Source organism: Cherax quadricarinatus, chromosome 25 (genome assembly GCF_038502225.1).
Source record: "Cherax quadricarinatus isolate ZL_2023a chromosome 25, ASM3850222v1, whole genome shotgun sequence".
Lineage (NCBI taxonomy): Eukaryota > Metazoa > Arthropoda > Malacostraca > Decapoda > Parastacidae > Cherax > Cherax quadricarinatus.
Genome location: NC_091316.1, coordinates 11,926,430 through 11,934,788, shown reverse-complemented (window position 1 = coordinate 11,934,788; position 8,359 = coordinate 11,926,430). Strand labels below are relative to the sequence as shown.

General features: G+C 37.8%; 1 protein-coding gene across 1 annotated transcript in view; it reads left to right on the top strand.

Moving 5' to 3' along the window:
• The first annotated feature begins 4,498 nt into the window (after positions 1 to 4,498).
• The window catches only part of LOC128689919 (serine-rich adhesin for platelets-like), an 11,618-nt gene continuing 7,757 nt past the window's right edge, over positions 4,499 to 8,359 (top strand). Inside the window, exon 1 of the mRNA XM_053778383.2 lies at positions 4,499 to 4,605. The gene's annotated coding sequence lies outside the window, so the exon portion shown is untranslated. The remainder of the gene's footprint in view (positions 4,606 to 8,359) is intronic.

Genomic DNA, 8,359 nt, shown 5'->3' with positions numbered 1-8,359 from the left:
CCTACTTTTACTGGGAAGTATTCTCCCTCTCTTCTACACACCCTAACCTGAGCCTCACTATCCTCATAAAAACTATATATATATATATATATATATATATATATATATATATATATATATATATATATATATATATATATATATATATATATATATATATACACACATTAGTTATTAAGGTTTACACGAACTGAAGTGGAGAAAACATAGTATAAGATAAAGTTGAAGAAGTACATATTAAGAGGAGCCTCTGCGTGATGCTCGCATGTCTAGTACTTCCCTTGCCTTTAATTTCATTTAAGCGCGCTTGCTCTCTTCTAAGGTTAAGAAGGAATCTCCTCTGGGGCAACTATCAGGTTTGTTGAGTGTGTGTGTGTGAGACTGGCAGCCTGGAGTGAGTGGCCGCTAATTTTCACACTCCGGCCCTCTCATATTTTCAGCCTGTGGATGATGCTGCATACATTAACTCTAATGAAATAATGCCTATATTCTCTCTTTTGCTCTCCTTCTCCTTCTCTCTCTCTCTCTCTCTCTCTCTCTCTCTCTCTCTCTCTCTCTCTCTCTCTCTCTCTCTCTCTCTCTCTCTCTCTCTCTCTCTCTCTCTCTCTTTCTCTCTCTCTTTCTCTCTCCTACACACACATACACACACACAAACAGCGAGCAGTATTAAACTGTAAGAATGTGTGAGGAATATAAACTATGTCGTTGAGCATCTCGAAGGTCGGTATGTGACCTCAACTTTTTCATAATATTTACTCACTATTTACAATATGATAAACGGAAAAAAACAGATCTGTCAATTCAGTTTGCTCTGAAAGAAGAGGAGGTAAAAATTCCCTTCCTAGTTGTCTTAATACACAAATCCGACGACCACACACTGAGGTTCTAGGTCTATCAACACGAATGATTTACTTCAGCGCTGTTTCAGCTGAAACCCCTGTAGTATACGAGGAGTTGTAATAGAATGTTATCCTCGTGTGCTTATAATAGGCTTCAGCATAAGTACATTGTCCTTCACAGTGTCTCAGGGTGAGCAAAGAAAAGAGAGAGAGAGAGAGAGAGAGTGAGATAGAGCTTTGCACCTGATCAACACACCCACAACAGATACCATCCCTGAAATTTGTATCATTCTACCTCACTCCAGTGTAACTGAGAACATAACCAAGGCCTTTTCATTATGTAACGTCAGAGTAACTATAGCCAATATCACCACTGATATATATATATATGTCGTGCCGAATATGTAAAACTGGTCAATTAGCAAGAACTCATTTAAAATTAAGTCCTTTCTGAAATTTTCTCTTATACGTTTAAAGATATATTTTTTTCATTAATGTTAATGTAAAAAATTTTAATTTTGCTCCAAAAGAATCTTAGAAAACTTACCTAACCTTATTATAACAAGAGCAATTTATTTTAGCCTAACCCAACTTAATATATTTTAGATTTGTTTACAGTAATTTAATACTAAACAAACACAGTGAAATATATTTTTTTCGTTAGGTTCAGAATGATTTTGGCGAAACTATTGCATACACAAATTTTCGCTTGTCCTATATGGCAAGATGAACGTTGCTATTTAAGCCAAGATCGCAAGTTCTGCCTATTCGGCACGACATATATATATATATATATATATATATATCTATATATATATATATATATATATATATATATATATATATATATATATATATATATCGAGTAAAATGTAGTTTACTTACAATACCTAGAATGTTGCATATCATCTCGCAGCATGTGTCTACTACTATTATATGTACTACCACTACTACTACTATTTTTACTAATTAAACGTATTTCTTACCTCTCCCTCTTCCTCGCTCACTTGTGACTTGATAATGATGCGGGACGAAGAGGAACGTCAGTTACTAAGTGTGAGTTTGTTGTCCATTTGCTGAAACTACAAGTTAGATCAATGAACACAGATGTGGAAAATGAAATGTAATGCCAATATATTGTGGATATACACTATGGCAACCGTCATGCGAGGCAAAGATGGTAGAAGAAAAAAGCAAACAGAATAAACCTTTGTTTGGACAAAGCTGCGCTCTAAGCAGAGCTTTATCAACTCAAACTTTGCTTAATGATGCGTGAAAATATAGACTTGATAAATAAAGCACATAAAATATAGCCTTGATGAATAAGGAACATAAAATAGAGCCTTGATGAGTCAGGAACATAAAATAGAGCCTTGATGAGTCTGGAACATAAAATAGAGCCTTGATGAGTCAGGAGCATAAAATAGAGCCTTGATGAGTCAGGAACATAAAATAGAGCCTTGATGAGTCAGGAACATAAAATAGAGCCTTGATGAGTAAAACACATAAAATAGAGCCTTCTTCTGCATATGAAGGAAAATAAGGTTCTAGGTGAGTTAAACCAACATAATGTTGGGGCTAATAGCAAAAAATTCTAATTCTGAATCACCAGAAATTCTCTCTCCCAAGTCTTAGTCGAAAAAAAAAATGCATTAAATAAGCTTCTCATTACTGAGCTACTTGATGATAAATCAGACAATGTGCAGACAATGAAGGATAATAAATAACGTCATAAATGAAACTTTTCAACAATGCAGGAGAACGAAATCTGTTTTCTGTAAGAATTCATAACTTAGATTAGATTTACGTAGAGTTCTCAACCCAGGTGGAGTGAAGTCAGACCCGACATGACCGTGTTGACCAGTGTCGCCTCCTGTGAACACCAGGATGAACAGATAGTTTTTATGCATGGAGCTGGTAATTGTGTTTGATTATTTATGTGTCTGATTCTGTTTGGAATGTGAGCCCGGCACCAGTAAAAGATTGTCAAGAACAAAGAAAATATTGTCTCGAAACAAAGATCAGCTTGAATTTGCAGCCGAGCAACTCCTTTGTCAGGTAAAGAAGGATAATTTAGCTAGCCAGCTGCAAGTGCTTGTACCATGAAGGAGTGTTTTACTTTCTCGTAAGAGAAATGGCAGAGAAACTGCCGGTAAGATCCCCTCTAAAACATTATACTCTTGCAGAAACTTCTTCAGATATTTGTAGATATGATCAGTCTATGAGCAGAATGATGACAATATTGCTAAACAATCTTTGATTCTAAGAATATTTGACTTTGTGTTCAAAATATGACGTCAAAATATTTGATGACGACTTACAATTTCCTTTCTTTGTGAAACACCGGAGTTGGATCGCATCTTCTTAATGTAAAACATAATTCAGTGACTCAGAGAATTATATAAGAAAAAAATGTATATCCGAAACATCTGTGATAAAAAAAATGATGCTAATGAATGAGTTACAAAAGCGAGGACAAGATACCATCAGTTTATGGATGAGGAAAAGAAAGTATTAATTGAAAATGATTGGATGAAAAAAGTTCTGCAGTAGGAGGTGACTGGCTTAACGAAAAGCAAACGAAAACTACAGTCGAGTGTTAAAGTGCAGTAAAAAGAGGCAGATGAACTGGCAAAACATGCAGGGAAGAAAGCTTAAATGAACTTCGTTGTAAAGTCGAATGTATTCAAGAGCGAGGCTGGTGAAAAGAACAAAGAGAGAGCAGAAACAAATAAAAATTAGGAGAGTGTTGAGAAGAGACTTAAACTTGTTTAACTATGTCAACATTGTCTTTCTTACGCTGTATTTTAAACCTCTGTGAAACAGACCATTGAGGGATCGGTCTGAATATATTTTTGTTAACAAGGGAAAGTAAATATAAAAACAGACTGAAGATTTCGGACAGCATCTGAAGCATTGTTCAGCAAAATACAGCCTGAGATGCAGGCTTAAAAAAAATCAATGTTTCTAATTATTTTTCGAACAAGTGAGTTCATATTACTTTGACAAGCGAATTACTGCGCTTGATTCTCATATTGCGACATAATTAAGTCTTCGAAAAAAATATCTGAATCATAATGTTATGGCCTACATAATCATTTATTAGCAAGTAAGATATTGTTCTTTGATAACCAGTGTATAGTTTCATGTGCTAGTCCCTCTTTTCAACTAGCAGTTTAAATGTAACCTGGGTTAAATAATAACTCTGTGCTTAGTTGTAGTTATGTCTTTGTAAGACCTTTCAATGTTAATTGTGGAATTTAGGTATTTTCTTTCAGTTTAGTGGTAGGTAAAATTTAAGGAAAGACATTTCACTGCTAACAAATTGGAGATCTATCTTAAGACGAAGTTTTGGTCTGTTCTGTGTCTCAAACGAAGTCTGAAATTTGACCTCCAATTTGCGGGTTTGTGACTTTTATTCTTCTTTAGTGGAAAGGCATTATTCATCTAGCTGCTGCGTGTACTATGTTTCTCTATTTTGTATGCATTATAGCTGTTTTGTGTGATGTATGTAGCTAGTGTTTGGTGTAAATAAGGAGCTATTATTGAAAAGACCGATTTCATAGTGGCTTTCTTCGTATTTAGCAAATCAACATTGTAATTACACATTGTAACCTTGGCAAAAAAATATAATCTTTAATCTTTTTTTAATCTTTGACTTAGGTTTTGGAAATATAAGTGAGCCGGTGACGCTTTGGCAGTAAGATAGGATGGTGCCATGAGTGGCCGTGAGTGCCGTGGTCTCTTTTCATCCATCCTTCAGGAGGTAGGTACATTGGTGCTGGTGAAGGGCTATTGAACTAAAGATCAGATTAAATTTTATTTCCTCCCCAAGCTCTGTATGACCCCTACGAGTTTATCTCGTCCCCTTGACCATTAATAATTTGAGTCACACAATGAGAAGGGAAAACTGGAGACGAGCTAAGAAAGAAAATAAACTTACCGCAGTAGAGTTCATTAATCTATCGCTTCTCGCCATTTAGGGCATTCACAACACGTACAGTTTCTACACCTATTGTTCCCTTGGGGCAGTGAACCATTACCTGTGAAGTAAATACAGGGTACAGTCCCGCTATGCAAATGATAAAATTACACGTCGGAGCACCACCAAGACATTTGGTAACTCCTCTGTGCATCTCCTAAGAAACTTGTCTGTTGCAGGTGTTGCGGCAATCACATATTTAGCATATCGAGTTGCATCTAAGGAGAGGTTTGATTACCTTTAAATGAGGCTGTCAGGTGTAATCTCCAACACCATGTATGTAAAACACATAATTATATATTCTAGTACGATTAAACCAGACCATCTCTCGCAATCATAATAAATCCGAAGCATATCACTTTTTTCTCTCTCTCTCTCCTTCTGTAAGTTTCTCTTTACTGGAGTTTGACTTTCGCTTAGCTAGGTTAATGAGGCGATTTATCACGTTCACTAAGGGTTGAATACCTTGAATATATTGAGGCTTCGAGGGAACGAAGTCTGCAAACCCATTCACATATATGAATTAATAACGCAAACACTGAACAAACTCTTATTTTGACAGCGTTTCGCTTTATGTAGAGCTTTATCAAGTCAATGAGATTTGATAAAGCTCTTTATAAAGCGAAACGTTGTAATAGTGAATGGTTGCTCTCCATCTGTTTTTTTTTTTATCACTGTCGGCTGTTCGCCTTTGAATTTATGCTGCCCCGACTACCAATTTACCCCGGTAAAAACTTTCTGTGCCCTGCTAAGATGTGATCATCAGGATGATTTGAACACATGTGTCTGTAGCTCGAACACTTGTGTCTGCAAATCGAACACCCGTGTCTGCACCTCGAACACCCGTGTCTGCACCTCGAACACCCGTGTCTACACTTCGAACACCTGTGTCTGCACCTCGATCATCCTTGTCTGCACCTCAGACACCCGTGACTGCAAATCAAACACCCGTGTCTGCACCTCGAACACCCATGTCTGCGTTTCAGCCATAAATGTTATACAAAGGAAAATGTAAATTCCAGACATAGCTTAATTTAATCAGAGGTGAGAAACACCGACTGGGTGACGAATAAGACACAGTATTTCTTACTCGTTTTTGAGAGACTTTTCGCCCACCAGGGGAAGCGGCTACATCTCTCAAAGATACCCAGATGTTTCACACGTGGATTACCTAGATATTACCAAGTCTGCTCTGAAAGTCCCGTGATGCAAATCAAGCTTTCTAGCTTCGACGGCATTTCGCTCAGCACCGAGCGAAAAGTAGTTTGAATTAGAAGCCTGGTCTGCATAACCTGCCTTAAGCTTCTCGGTTAGTTCCCTGAGTCACCGTCAGCCGATGGCGCTTTAATCACATATATGGCTAATTGATTATATTTATTTACAACTCTGAAGAAAAGTGGCTTTTTTTTCGTTTCATTTTGTTATTTAAATACATCTACGTCCATTTTCTTCTCTCTATTTTAATATTCTGTCATTTATTATAAACAGTTCCATGTCGTGCGTAGGTTGACCTGTCGTTCTTGATACGAAATATTTGTTTCGTGTAATCCCTCACGTCTCGTATCCCTCTGTTGCTCTTCATTTCATTCGTATGCTTCATGTCATCCCTAAGCCTCGTGTCATCTTTAAGCCTGATGTCACCACTAGCCTCATGTTTTTCTTAGGCCAACTATGGTTCACATTAGGTACTTTATTACCCCCTAGAGGTTTACCGCTTCCTCGTGAACATAATAATATGAAGAGGAATTCAACAGTTCCCATTGTGTATAATAATTCCCTTTCGATACTGCAGTTATTTGACGGATTACAGTTTCAGAACTTAGCAGTTAATTTATTCACGTGATGTAAAGTGTGGATACTGTCACAGTGTTGCAGATATCTTATCACTAACGATGAAGTTCCTGTATTCTGCATTTCAACATCACATTTGTCTTCTTTCTCCTCCCCCCTCCCACTTTATCAGGCTTCTCGTTTACTCCCCATTTACTCTCTCACCTGTGACTTGACAATAGTCCAGGACGGACCGAAACATCGTCTAAAGTTTTCTCTCCTAAACGTGGGTTATTTGTGAATGTATCCAGCTATAGTATTGTGACTTTTATTTCTTCAGTGTATCCCTTCATTCCTCCACTACTTTTACGAGGAACTTCTTCCTCTTAAAATTCCGTGTCGTTTCCCTTATTTTAACAAAATCTTCGAATTACTGGAATTCGTAGTCCACGACTTCTCGTTTTACCCTTAATAACACTGGGATATTGAATTCAAATATCGCTTGGTCACTCCTTTCTCGATTCTGAAACTTTTTATGTGATTTCAAGACAGTCTTGCCTGCACAGTCATCGTTTAAAATGCATTTAAGACCACAGGAAAAAGGGTTCACGACGATCTAGAAATGTTTGAGAGTATTAAGGAGCTCCTGAGGTTAACCAGAAGCATCTCTGGCCATTCAGGATTTGCACGTCCGGTGAAGACTTGCCAGAGTGTCCAATACCACTCCTAAAGTTCAAGTGCGTCACAGGCCGTTCTAGAGCACTCGAGACCCTCCAGAAGCGGCGAGACCCACCCAGGAGTGCCCATGAATAAATTACTAAGAATGCACATGGAAAGTGCAAGATCATCCACAATTTCCCCCGTTCGCTCAGGAATCTCTGAGACTAGTCCGCTAAGCTGAAGTCGCTCATAAATGCCTGGGGTCACCCACGAATTTACGTGATTGCCCAGTAACTTTCGAATTACTGGGGAATACTGTCCAGGGTGAGGCTGATTAGAAAGTAGCCGCATCGAGAGCTAGTTTGAGAGAGTCCTTGAGTATGTACAGAGAATAGGAAGTAATTTTTATTCTTTTTTAAAGGAATTATATTTCACTGGACATAGAAAAATAGGAAAAAAGCTATAGAAAATAATACCAAAATATTCGGAAGAAAATATATTTTGAGCAGAGAGCGACCTAAAAAAAAGAGTAGTATTAAAGGTACAATATTCATGTTGGTACCAGTGGATGTGGTACAATATCGTCCCTAGTGACTCAGTATCGTCCCTTACCCTTCACTATTCTACTTGGTCCCTAAATATCGTTTCTATTTCGTCAATATCGTCCATAGTCCCTCGCTATCGTCTCTGATTCTTCAGTATTTTCGCTCAGCATCATCACTGGTTACTCAGTATTCTTCCTGGCTACCCACTATCGTCCCTAGTACTCCACTGGATAATGGAGTGCTTAACAAACAAGAGAGAGAGTCATAGCAAGAGTAGAGACGTGAGGCCGAGAAGAAGTAACAAGCAGCCTTCCCCAAGGATTAGTTCTCCGTCCTGTCCTTCTCTTTACTTAAGTTTTCAACCTTCCTAGGAAGACTGAATCCTACGTGTGTGTGTGTGTGTGTGTGTGTGTGTGTGTGTGTGTGTGTGTGTGTGTGTATGCGTGTGTGTGTGAAAAATGTAAACGGAAGAGAATTGCTAAAATCCTGAAGGAAGACATGGACAGACATCAGCAATGATTCAAAAAATGGCTATTCGATTTCAATTCTGAAAAATGTCAGGA